This window comes from Equus caballus, chromosome 1 (genome assembly GCF_041296265.1).
Source record: "Equus caballus isolate H_3958 breed thoroughbred chromosome 1, TB-T2T, whole genome shotgun sequence".
In the NCBI taxonomy this organism is placed as follows: Eukaryota; Metazoa; Chordata; class Mammalia; order Perissodactyla; family Equidae; genus Equus; species Equus caballus.
In genome coordinates, this window is record NC_091684.1 from 118,005,768 (window position 1) to 118,018,971 (window position 13,204).

The window sequence follows — 13,204 nt, forward strand, 5'->3', positions numbered from 1 at the left end:
GGTCACTAAGTGATGCGTGACTGCAGTGAAAAGATGGAAACAACCCAAGTGCCCATCAACAGTGGAATAGATACACAAAATGCGATATATATACAGAATGAAATATTATTCAGCCTTAAAAAAGAAACACTTTTTGAGACATGCTACACCGCGGATGAACCCTGAAGACTTTATACTAAGTGAAATTAGCCAGTCACAAAAGGACAAATGCTGTATGACTCCCTTACACACATACCTAGAGTAGGCAAATTCATAGAGACAAAACACGGACAAGAGATCAGCAGAGTCTAGAGGGAGGGGGGGAATTAGTGTTTAATAGGTACAGAGCTTCCGTTAGGGAGTTCTGGGGACAAATGGCGGTGATGGCTATGCAACATCTGGAATGTGCACATTGTGAACTAACACCATGCAGTTGTACATTTTTACATTAAGTGGTTAAAATGGTAAATTTTGTGTTGTGTATATTTTACCACAGCAAAAAAAATATTTTTTTACGTTACGAGGCAATTTTACTTCTGTAAATAAACTTCCTGGGAACCCAAGAGGAAGTCAGAACAAAACAGTGTGGTTTTGCAACGCAGCATCCACAGGGCCAATGGGCTGAGAGGCGGCAGACCCAGGCCGGGCCTTGCCTCGCTGTTGCCTGGGCTGGCCTGAGGTTGGGCCACGACAGTCTAGGTGGAGAAGCCTGCAGGCACGCCCTGGGAAGGTCCTGGCCTCCGTCATTCATCCCCTTAGCCCGTGGGAGCAGCGGGCCTTCTGCTGGCGCCTCCTTCTGACGCTGGTTGGGATGCATTATTCCCCCTGCTAGACCACGATTCTGCTTTGTAACAACCACGGTCTAGCAGGCGTCTCCCTGTTGGCAGCCTGGTGGAATGCAAAGAGCACAGTCCGAGGGATCAGACTCCAATTCAAATCCTGCTCCTCCCTCTTACATGTTGACTAATCTTGACAAGGCGTGAGCTTCCACAATTTCCTAACTTGCAAAACGGAAGAGAGAGTACTTCACAGGATTACTGTGAAGACTAAATAAGAAAACCCATGTAAATCATCAGACATAGTAGGTGTTCAGTAAAATGCTGCTTAGTTTCTCTTGTTGATTCATGAGTTCATGAAAATTTAATTTGATGTGTGAAAGCCAGAAGTGAGCTCCCTCCCACTTAGTATGCATCCATGCAACATCTAGTCAAGAACCTTCCATGTGGGAGTCACAGGGCTGAGCGCCAAGAATGGAAGGAGCAATCTCTGCAGTTGAGGGGCTGAGGGTTTCGCAGCAGAATAAAGAGAATAAGTCACCTCTGGGGCCAGACAGTGGTCCCCGGCATAGTCACCACCTATGTGGCAGCCACGGAGCTTATGACGAACACAAGTGCGAGAGCCCCTGACGCAGTGCCCGGTGTCTAGAAACTACTCACCATACTTTCACTTCCAGTTGCCTATTGTGCAAACGAGAAGACCAAAGCTCAGAGAGGTGGAGTGGCTTGCCTGTGGTCAGACAACGAGCAGAAGGCTCCAAGTCCAGGCCTGTCTCCAGATTCCAATGGACGAGAATCCACGTGAGAATGGGCATCCTGCACTCCCGGCTGGAGGCAGTGGTCTCCCTCTTGGCAGTCAGGGAAGGGCTTCAACAAGCCTGATTTGGCTGGAACGCCCAAGAAGAAAACTGGGCTCCTTCTCCCCATCACACCAGTCCCTGACTGCACGAAGGCCCTTTCCAAGTGGATGGCACGGGAAACGCAGACTCTCCCACAGCTGGGCCTTGGCATAGCGTCTCCTCCTGGGCAGAGAGGGCAGCTGGGCAGCTGGAAACCTTCTCAGCCACTGTGGGGGTTCAGGATGCCACTGTCCCTCCCCTCAGACTAAATGGTCACACTTCTCGGGAGGACAGCAGGGGTCCACTTGACTCGCACTGGGGCCGACACGGGTTCCAAGGGTGTTGGTGGCCATCACATCGTCTCCTCACCAGGGAACGCCATGTGGCCTGGGCACCGCAGCTCCTCGCTCGGCCGGGTCCCAGCACCAAGGCTGGCTCCGGAGCTCTGCCCCACCCTGACAGCCAGGGGCCTTCATGCCAAGGGAAGTGGGACAGATGCAAGCACTCGGTCCTCTGGAGTGGGGCCAGACTTGGCAGCTGCCCAGAGATGAGTATTTGCGGAGCTCATTCATTCCAGGGCAGGGTACCCCTGAGAAGCGAAGGCAGAAAGCGGGGACAGGAAGAGTTCTGCGGACCCCTCCTCCCGCTCCCAGACTGCCCAGAACTGACCTGCTCAGGCTGGAACAGCCTTGTGGTCGAGGGGCTGAGAGCCCCGTCCATCTGAATATTGTAGAAGTTTCCTCTGAAGCACCAAGACGATAGATCCACTTTCCAGCTGAAACTCTGAAGGGTGCAAACTCCTCACACACGGAGGGTCTAAAGCACGGGCAGCGGTTGGGGATAAGAAGCGGAGTTTTGGAAAGAGCCGTTGAAGTCCTGTGAGTCCCCTCTCTAACCCCAAAGGAGAAGAGTAGAGGGTGTTTCCCCTTCACCCCAGATCTCGGAAGCAGGGCCTGAGAGGGCCCCTCAGAATCTTCATCTTCTTCCCCGCAGTGCAGGGCACGCAGCGCCTCGACGCCCGCCTGGAAAGTCAGAGGGCACTCGGTGGCTCGTGTACTGCTGGCAGCAGGGTGAAGGGGAGGGCAGACCCCCAAAGTTAGGCCAAAGGTTGGGTGTCATGGGCCACATCCGATGGATACTTTCTGAGGGGCCCAGATAGAGAGAAGCTGGAGGTGTCAACTTTAATGGAAATGTGCTCCCTGGGGTCAAGGTCACTGAGCAGAGCCTACCCCAGGGAGTGTGGGGGTGGGGGTCTCCTGGAGAACTCAGTGCCCAGAAAAGAGAGTCCCTTAACAAAAGCCTTCTGGTCTAGGGGAGCCCATGTGAGATCACAATGACAGTAGCCGCCAAGTAATACCTCCCTGGCTGCCTGCTCTGCTCACTGATGGGAAGGCATCGGAGCCTGAGCAAGGGGAGGAGGGGGAGCCCCAACTCCGGGCTTCCTGGGAACACCTCCAGAAGCCAGGCGAGCACATCGCCCCGTGCAGAGAGGGAGGCCAGACACCCAGGGCAACCAAGGGGCACTGGGCGGAGGGGGTTAGAAAGGGCTGAGGCTGGCTTGTGTCATGACTTCTGGGAGGGTCCCAGGAAGCGGGACTTTGCTCTAGATTGGGTGCCATCAGGAAGCAGGGACAGCACCACGACTGAGTGTCCCTACAAATGCTGTCCCCAGGCAGGGTAGCCTCCAGCAAGGTGAGGAGGGTCAGTCACTCATTGTAACAGAGTGAGGACCTTTGCTGTTTTGTGGTTTGCGCAACCACCTTGTTGGTGTCCGTGCTTAGACACAAATATGGGGTGGCCTTGCTCTGTGGCACTTCATCCTGGCCGCAGGGTGATCTTGCCCAGTGCTGGCACTCTGTAAGGGTATTTGTGTCCACAGGACAGCAGGGCCTGGCTGGGAGCGCCAGGCCAGCTCCCACCCACACCAAGGCCAGCTCTGGGGGCCAGGCCAGCTCTGGACAGGGCCTGCTTTTTCCTTTCTCGGTGGAGACAACAGTCCTCGACGTGGCCTATGAAGCCATGTGATCTGGTCCTCTCAGCTCTCTGAATTCACAGCCAGTCTCTGCTACAGCCACACTGGCCTTTCCATGCTTTGGCCCTGCCTTCTGCCTGCAGCTTCTAGGCACACCTCCCCTCTCCCCCCTACCTATCCCCTAGAACTCAGTTGTCGCTCCTTTGCGACCCCAGGATAAGCAGTCCTAGTACCACATCTCTCTCCTACCACTGGTGCAATCGCGCATTTACTCCTGTGGGCCGCTCACCATGTCAGGGCCCCCTTAGAGTGCAAACTCCACCAGAGCCAGGACTGTTTCTCTTTTGCTTCACCGTTGCATCCCCGGCACCTATTTCAGTGTTGACTAATATGCCCTGAGAGGCAAACAGGCCAAGAGCTTCGCTGAGGGTGTTGGGAAGGGTATGCAAGTCAGGGAGAGACACTGTAATCGATTGGTGATGTCTGCCGTGGGAGTGGAGCTGGGAGGAGTTGGCACAGGTGCCAGCATCTGGAGTCCTCCTGGAGCCATCATCTTCAAACCATAAAGCCCATAACATTCTACCCCATGGGACACAGAAGAGCTGGACTCTAGAGTGACGTTCCCAAGCCCCACAAATTGCCTTTGAATGTTTGAAAGATGCTCTGATAAATTTAAAGCGTGCGTTGCTCTTACTCTCCAAAAGAGGTCTGAAGGGGAAAATCCAGACCCCTTATCCTGGGACAGGTGGTTTTTGCTTGGAAACTTCTGTTTGCTTTGAATGCTAGTTAGAATATTGACTTCTTGCCAGCATTAGGGAATTTTTTAAGCTCTTTTCAAAGCCTGCTGGGCTTTGATAGGAACCTGATCCTAGGAACCGAGGAGGCAACTGCACTTTCAGATCCATTTTGGAGTTGCCAACCAATCTCAAAGCCAATTGAGCAAGCGGCAACACAGCAACGCCCCATCTCTCAGAAGGCTGAGCACACTCAGGGGGTGGCTCCCTTTCCAGGTTTCAGACAACAGACATTGCAGTTGTCATAAAGAGAGAAGAGAACCTGAGGATATCCCAGCCTTTTTAAAGCACACGTTTTCTCTGCCATAATCCAGAAGCCGGGCAGCCCCGGGTCATCATCTGCACTCTGGCTTCATTTACAAGATCTGTGTCTGCCGAGCAGCCTCGTGGACAAGCACGGGACTCTCTCCCTCGGCACCCAGAACCACAGAGCGCTCCCTGGAAGGAGTGGAATGCGTCTCCCTAAGAGAGCCGGTTTGTGGTGAGACTAGCGAATGGGCAAGCTTCATCCAGACACCCTCCTTGAAGGCAGTCTCACCCAACCCACTCTCAGACCCCCTGGACCCGGAACTCTTTCAAGGCTCCAGACAGGCCAGAAAGCTTCCCTCGAGACCCACGCCACAGATGAGACAGATGCCCCAGGCAGCAGCCCAGCGTCCAGGGAGAAGAGCTGCGATATTCAGCTTGGGTGCTGAGGGGCCTTTCCCCCTGGGCCGAGTCTCTCCTGGAGAGCGTCCCTCACCACACAAGTCTGTGCCTGGTGGTGGTTTGCCTGAAGCTGGGTGGCTTGTGCCGAAGTGTTCCACTCTTGACCAACTAATGCTAACGCTCATGTTGTTTATCATCTGGTTCCACTTTGATGAAAGTTGACAAAGGGTGCTGACAATTTGGGCTTTCACCAGGAAGCCCCAGGGTGGCGTTCCAAACGCAAATGTCCCATGGTTCTTGGCTGGCCCAGAGTCGTGTGCATGTGTCACAACTGGGCGACTCTGGGAAGCCGACTCATGTGATTAAACTCAGAACTGCCAAATGATTTATTCACATGGAGGGTGCTCTTTTCAAGGGGCTGAAATTAATTGATTCCCCAGAAGGATTTCTGGCTGGAATATCCAGAATGCCAAGTCCTAGGAATGGTGCCTGGTGAGCCTGTACCCTGTGAGCACAGGAGTGGGCAGTGGTGGGGGGGGGGGGGGTCTTACCTCCAGACCAAGGTAGCAGCCCCATGAAGCTGGGGGCCCAATGGAGCATCGTCCCCCTGGACCTGACAGATAATCCAGGCTTCCTCTCTCCAAGGCGAGTTTAGCAGTGACCACCTGGCCTTTAAATAAAATACAATACATGACAATTATCTATACAATAGACAGAAGCGGTGATTTATAGGTATAAATGTATTTTATGGATTCCAATGTATAACATGATGGGACAGGATGAAAATTACTAACTCGGGGCCTTGCACAGCCTTCACGCTTCCTCACTCTCTGACAAGCGACAAAAGCCAAGAAGGGGGATTTTCAAAATAGAAGACAAAGAAAGCAATGAAAGCCACTCATCAGGGCACCTCTGTGTGGCCGGGGCTCACGGTGAGGGGAGGGGTTGGGCAGGGACTAAGGTGGGGGCACAATGAGCTAGGAAAGCAGGAGCTTCCCAGGAATTTCACTGTTAAAGACTAGGTACACACATGGATATTTCAGTAAAAATCATTATGGACCAAATACTTAAATGTTTTGGAAAGATGTAAATAAAGCTGGAAATTACTATCTGAGTTGTATTTCTTTAAGGATGACACAGCTTCAGGCCTGGATGCAATTAAAAATTGAAAGTCATAGTTGACAATTTCATATCAGCCTTATTTTCCAATTTTTTCCCTGGCTATAGAGTATCAAGGAAATTCTGATTCACAGAGACAATTAATTGCAAATGGCAACTGTTGTTAAAAAGTTTGTCATAGAGATGGCAAAAGCTTTAAACTAAGGTTTACATTAAATCACGTTAGTTGTCAGGACAAGTCAACGTGTTGGTGGGCTCTGATGGGTAAAGAGTTGGTCACATTGAGTGAGGGGGTGTGAGTGTGTGTGCATATGTGTGAGAGAGAGAGAGAAAGAGGGAGAAAGAGAGAGAGAGGTTTTCAGGACAATTTGCAAATACTTAGACATATCTGATAAATGAACTTCAAATCAAACATTCGGGGACTCTCCCACAGAACCTCAGGATTCTGCAACCCATCCCTTGCAGGCTGCTGCCCTCCATTCACTGAACCTTCTCGTAACACCTCACGCTTTTCCCGTCCTGCCTCACCCAGTTGAAGGGCTGGCTGATCTAAACCAACAGACAGTGCTAACGTTCACTTCAGTTTAATCACCCACTCCTTGTTTGCAGATTTTAGTAATTTAATTTTCAAGGCCCGTATTAGTTTCCTGGGGCTGCCACAATAAATTCCCACAAACTGGGTGGCTTCAAACAACAGAAATTTGCTCTCTGTTTCGGAGCCAGAAGTCCAGCTTGAGGAGCAGCGGGGCCCATCTTCCCCTCCCGAGGCTGGAGGGGAGATCTTGTTCCTTGTATCTTCCAGCTTCTGGTGGCTCCATCGCTCCGGGCTCTGGCTGCATGATCACATGAGCTTCTCCTCTGTGTGTCTGTGTCTCCTCTTCCATCTCTTATAAAGACACTTGCCTTTGCATTCGGGGCCCACACAGGCAATCCAGGATGATCTCCTCTCAAGATCCTCAACTTAATTACATCTGCAAAGACCCTTTTTCCAAATCAGGCCACATTCGCAGGTTTCCAGGGGTTCGAACAGGGACAGAACTTTTTGGGAGCCACCATCCAGCCCACTGCAGGGGCCAACCCTTCTCCCCTTCTTTACCATATATATGCAAAGCAATTCACACGTTTCCTGGCACACAGTGAGCTGGATCAAAGGCCCAGTGTTCTCAGGGTGGCTTGATGCTCACTCCTTCGTACCTTCAACATAGGCCAAAATGTATTCAGGAAATTGATCGTTTTCTGTTTGGCTGACTGCAGTTTAGCAAATGGCTATTTTTCAAAACCAATCTCGTCATTTAATGTAATTGCCAGCTGGCTAATTTGCTTAATTCCAATATTAGGCAAACGATATTGTCATTATCCATTTGCAGACGCTCTGCAATGAGAGTCTGACATCTCAACATCAGAGCTCCCTTCCCTGGATCCACATCAGTCTTGTGCCAGGACCACACTCTGGAGCCATGAGCCCATCCTTCTGTCTTCTGGCTCCACCCCCTTTGGAAATGCTGTGGCCCTGCTGAGGCAGCGTTACAGGAGGAGTCAGCTGGGAGTCCTCTCCCCCTCTGCTTCCTGACCCCCACTCCAGGCAGACACCAGTAAGGAAAACATACATGACATAATTTTTTAAAAGAAAGCAGCACACCAATGTTCATAGCAGCATTATTCACAGTAGCCAAAAAGTGGAAACAATCTAAGTGTCCACTGACAGATGAATGGATAAACAAAATGTGGTCTTTCCAGACACTGGAATATTTTTCAATCTTAAAAAGATCTGACGCATCCAGGAGAAAGAAGCAGAGATGAAGCTGGGGGTCCGGATGTGCTGCCAGGAGGGAGGGCCCATATCCTGGTCCCAACCTCTTGTCCAGCTCCAGCCTCTGGTCCTCCTTCGACTCCCATCCTCACTGTGCCTCCTGCCAGCCCACCCTGACGTCTGGGCCCAGATGCTGCTGTTGGGCCCCCTCCCCGCCCCCATAGGTGTAGCAGCTGCACGCCTTGCACCTGGGCTCTGACTTCCCCAACTGGAAACTGAAAGAAACTTCTTCATTTCTCCCAGAGCAGGAGGCCTGCGAGGAAGCATCAGCCATTCCTGGAGGGACGTGGGTGCCCTGTCTCTGTGGGCACCCAATCAGAGGGGCTCTCTAGGATGTTTGCTTATATCCCAGGTTTCAGCCAGCAATCAGTGAACTGCAGCAGGGACAAAAGGCAGTGTGAGGACACCAGGACCTGCCTTAGAAGAGGAGCGCACTCTGCCGTGTCCGTGGCGTCCGCTCGGGCTCTCGTCCAGCTCCCGACGCAGGGGACAGCACAGGCTGATGCCCCACAGCTGCATGCAGGATTCCAAACAAGATCCCTGTGATGCCTGTGGGTTTGCCCCGTCCAATCTATTTCATAAGCAGGTGCTCCTGGCTCTGGGGCTCCTTGCTCAGCAGCCATACAAGGACCATAGAGTGGGCAACTCCTGCCTTGGGTGACCTCCCTGCAGCATTCTCCTTGCTAAGCAACGAATCCCTCCAGGGCAGCCTCGGGGCACGCGGCCTGGTACAGTCTCAGAGGATGGATGGAGACACAGAGAGAGAAGGAGTCTGCGCCCGCCCTGCCCCGGAGCCTGCCCCTCGCCACGCCCGTCCCCTCTCAGGCCACCAATATGAAGTTCATCAGAGTCCCTGTGACCCACAGCCTAGTTCTGAAGAAAAGAGAGCTTCAGCCTGTCCAGGCTATGAGAGCTGGGCATGAAGTTCCCACTTCAAACTTTCAAATATCCCATTAAGGGATGCATTGTTTGCAGTTTTCCAATTTTTGTTCATGTCCTGTTATTCTTTATGTGGTTTTGTGTACTGAAAACAAATTATATTTTAATTTTATACTTTTATGGGGCTTTTCATACATATAAATTCACAAATCAGGAAAAAAATATTTTGTCAGATAAGGATTTAGTTTATTTGTTCTGAAAATATGGCCCTTCATCACATATGTATGAATGTAGGTATACGTGTATAGACACATACACACATTCACACGTGATATGTGTGCTAAGTCATTCTGCCTCCATTTTAAATTCTAAGGTGGGGTTTCCTGATGCCCACCCTGCTTCTCTCCCACCTGCACCCCTCCCCCGAAAGTGCTTGACCCCAGCTGGTGTCTGCTGAGAGAACCAAGCCATCAAGACTGACCTGGGTTGAGAAGACAGTGTCCTGGAGGGAGAGGACCCTCCCTGGGGGAGTTAGGGAGGTGGACCTGGCAGGGGCACAGCCTGGGCAGGGAGAGGCATGGAGCCGTGACTGACTTAGAGCACCTGCACACCCATGCATGTGTGTGTGTGTGTTTCGTGTGTGTGTGTGCAGTGGTGGGGGAAAGATTACAACTTCTTTGGTGTTCCTGGAGACCAAAATGTAAAGAAGTAAGTAGCAGCAAATGAGACAAGAGTTAGAAGTCGGGCTCTGCCAGGGTGTGTGGACCTCCTCTTACAGGACAGTTCTCTCCCTCAGGGAGCACAAAGATCACCCAGGGAGCCAGCCAGAGGTGTCAGCCTGCAGGCCCGGCTCTCAGACCTGGAGTGGGGCCCTAGAGATGACTCCACGGCAGGCAGTCTGGCTGCAGGCTGGGGGCCAGGAAGAAGGTGCTGGAGCCTAGTCCCGTACCAGGGTCTGAACTGAACTGCTGGCCAGAGTCGAAAGAAGGATAGGATTAGGGAAGTAGATTTTTTCATTATCTTTTTTTAAAATTGAGGTAAAACTTGCATACAGGGCAATAGTTAGGAGACACATTTGAAAGGCCTTGGCGAGAGATCTGGGGGCATGCGTTGGGGAGTCGGTGGGGTCTCCGGGTGACGAGACGGTGGGCTCTGATTGGGGAAGACTGAGTCTGAGATGCCAGGGGGTCACTGGAGTGAAGACAGCCAGCCCTCCCCATCCACTGTGTTGTGGTTGTGCCCATCCTGGAGCCCCGCAGCGCTCCATGCAGAGTACCTTCCCCGAGCATCTGTGCTCAGACCTGTGCAGGGCCTGCCTGCTGCTGGGAATCAAGCTCAGGATGCAATGCTTGAATCAAAACACAAAGACGGTCCTCAGCGCAGGATGCTGGTGAGAAGCCGCTTGGCATTGTGCTTAAGAAGCCCTGAAAAAGCCTCTTCTATTTTACACAATAGTTCCTGTCTAAGAAGTTCATCATAAGGAAATATTTCAGCAGGAGAAAAAGGTCCTGTGCATGGAGATGTTCACTGTGGTGTTATCTATCCCAGGTATGTCTGGAAACCAGGTAAATGTGTAACAATAGGATACGTGAAAGTAAAACACGATGTATCTGCTTGAGATCACAAGGAGGATGAGGAAAAGACCAGAATGGCAACAGCAGCATGGGGATGCTGGGGTCAGGGCTGTCTTTTCTTCCTTCTTGGGATATTTACTGCACAGACGACATTATGGCAACAACAACAAATATTCGAGTCACTTATTGTCTTCACGACACATTGTAACATTGTTTATACAATTTTTAAAAATTGCTGTGCTGCTTTCAGCCTGGGGAAGTCAACAGTCAAGGAACCAGTTGCCGTGGTCCAAGAAAACAGGATTAGTGGTAACAAGGGACCTGATTGCTTCTCAAAATAGCAAGAAAGGCCCAACTGTGGGCTGAAGAGCGTGCTAGAAACCACAGCGACAGGTCTGCAACCCCCGCAGAGGCTCGGAGGCTTTTCAGCTAGTTAACTAATTTCCGTCCTCCTCCCCTCCCTTTCTTTCTTCCTCCTTCCTCCTTCCTTCCTTCCTTCCTCCTCTCTCTCTCCTCCTCCCTCTCTCTCCTTTCTTCCTTTCTAACCAGAACTTTCAAAATTCTTCTCACAAAATAATCCATCACATCAGTAAATGTCTTGAAAGCTAAGCCCTGGGGTTCAAGGGGCTTGCGCCAAGGGAATTCTTCACTCTAAATTACCCCCCACACGGTTCATGGAGCAGCCTGCCAGCATAGCTTGGAGGGCCCGACTTTGAGGAGCCGGCTCCTCCTGAGCCAAGTGCAGGGTTGGGGAACAAAGGGCCCAGGCTGGCCAGGTACTGTGGTCCCAAGGACACATATTTGGGAGCTGATTTGTCCTTGGTCCTGCTGAGATCTCTGAACAACAGCCAGGGCTGGCAGGAACAGCTTGGGAATAGCTGGGGCTGTGCGGGGAGACGCCAGGCTCAGCAGCAGCTGCCTTGAGGCCCTGAGCAGCTCCTGTGGGTGCTCAGAGGGTGGCCAGCCCTGGGCGCAACTCACCCCACAGGATGCCAAAGGAGGGGACCCACTTACAAACCCAGCAGACCTTAGGCCTTTTCTAAACTTTGGTTGCACCCTGGTCACTTGCTGGGTCCTGACCACAGAGGGATGGAGTCGCTCCCTTTATCCTTCACCTGCCACCTAAAATTCCAGCTCCTTGATGTGGCATTCAAGGCTCTCCTCAACATGTCCTGCCTCCCCCAGGGATTCTCCTGGGACACACCATCTGTCTCTGATTTCTGCCCCTTTGGAACTCCTTTCCCTAGAATGCAGCTGCTCCCTTCCAGAACCCACTCACCTTCCAACTCAGCACAGACCCCATCCGCCCATCATGACCTCCCCAAGCCCATCTCAGCCGTCCTTGGGGGTCCCTCATCCCTTCTCGTCACTCATGGCATTTATATCTATCAGGGGATCACCAGACACCCCAACTTTCCCTAGACAATCCTAATTTCAGAAACTCCATCCTGCTGTCACCGTGTGTCATCAAAACGTCCTAGAAACTGCACGGCTTTGCTAACCACTAATGAAATGAATCACATCCAAATGATTAGAATGAAAGTGTGCCAGCAGCAAAAGAGGCAGAATCGAGAGCATCTCAGTTACCCAAGGAACAATCTGATCCTCATGAAGCCATGGCAGCCAGGTCCCACTGGCTGCAGGGACCACGGGGGCTGAGCTACCGGGTAGAGACGTGAAGAACTCCAGCACAGCTTTAATGCACAGGTTTGGGGAGCGTTGGGGCTGAGGACGGAGGAGAGGGTGAGCCTCTTCACCAACCAGCCCTGCACCTGCTGGGGAGAGTGAGGGGGACGGGGAGTGAATTTAGGCCCTGGTGAGCCCACCTGACTGAGGCCATGGTCAAGAGAGCCGTGGTCACCCATTGCTGGCCCGCAGCTCATTTAGGGGTCAGACTACCCACTCTGAATGGAGTGGACCCCATACCCGGCCCTTCTGGGAACCAGCCTGGGGTAGTTTTAGGGTACAGGGGTAGGCAAGGCTCCCCAGACCCCTGGGGCCCAGCCCAAGCTGACTTGGAGCTTGTCCGGGGTCTGCCAGCTCCTTTGCATCCCAGGCAGGGCCCCAGGCTCTCAGAGGGCCTGGCCCTTCGGCTGGGCTGGTTCCAGGGTGACCAGGAGAGGGCCCCTGGGGTGGAGGCAGAGACCCCGCTCTCCTGAGGGAGGGCTTGCCTTCCAGTGGTTTCCTGTTCAGCCCGCTGGGCCAAGGGCTCTCGAGGACTGGCTTAGTCACCGGGGGTCTTGACTTTTCAGCCTCAAGCCAGACAGGCCATCCACACCCTGATGGGTGGGACCCCCTCCCGTTGTTCATTCATTTGTTCCACACGCTTGGATCACATACCTTCCGTGGGCCAGGCCACTGCGCTAGACACAGGGACACCATGATGGACGCAAGAGCCAAGGTCCTTCTGCCATGGGGATCTGTCTCGGTGAGGAGACTGACAATAAATGAGCTAGGCCATTTGACGTCTGCCCGGGTGGTCAGGAGGCCAGAGGAGGTGAAGTAAGCCCCGTGTGTTTACCAAAAAAGGGGATTTCACTCTGAGAAGGCGCCTCAAATCAAGGGGGGTTGTTTAAAGAGGCCAAGACTTAGTCAAGCCAGACCCAGCTCCTTCATGGCGTGCAGGGCCGGGGCCAAGCCCAGCCCCCCACCCCCTCCGCTCTCCTGGGTAGGGGGTGCTGGATGGGAGACAGGATGCCCGGGACCCACCTGGGCCTTCCCAGCGGATGGCACTCCCTTTCAAGCTGTGAGCCCCACCCCGTGGAAGGCCCTGGGGAGCTCTGACAACCCCTGACCCCCAGGCTGCACCCCAGC

The 13,204-nt window shown here is 52.7% G+C and overlaps 1 long non-coding RNA gene across 1 annotated transcript; it reads right to left on the reverse strand.

Annotated features, from left to right (window-relative positions):
* Positions 1-294: 294 nt before the first annotated feature.
* LOC111775447 (uncharacterized) lies at positions 295-12,724 on the reverse strand. Its single transcript, XR_002811146.2, has 4 exons — positions 12,055-12,724; positions 5,560-5,678; positions 2,264-2,410; positions 295-2,183 (listed from the first exon to the last, which is right to left on the reverse strand). It is a non-coding gene; the product is annotated as an uncharacterized lncRNA (long non-coding RNA).
* Between the last annotated feature and the right edge of the window lie 480 nt (positions 12,725-13,204).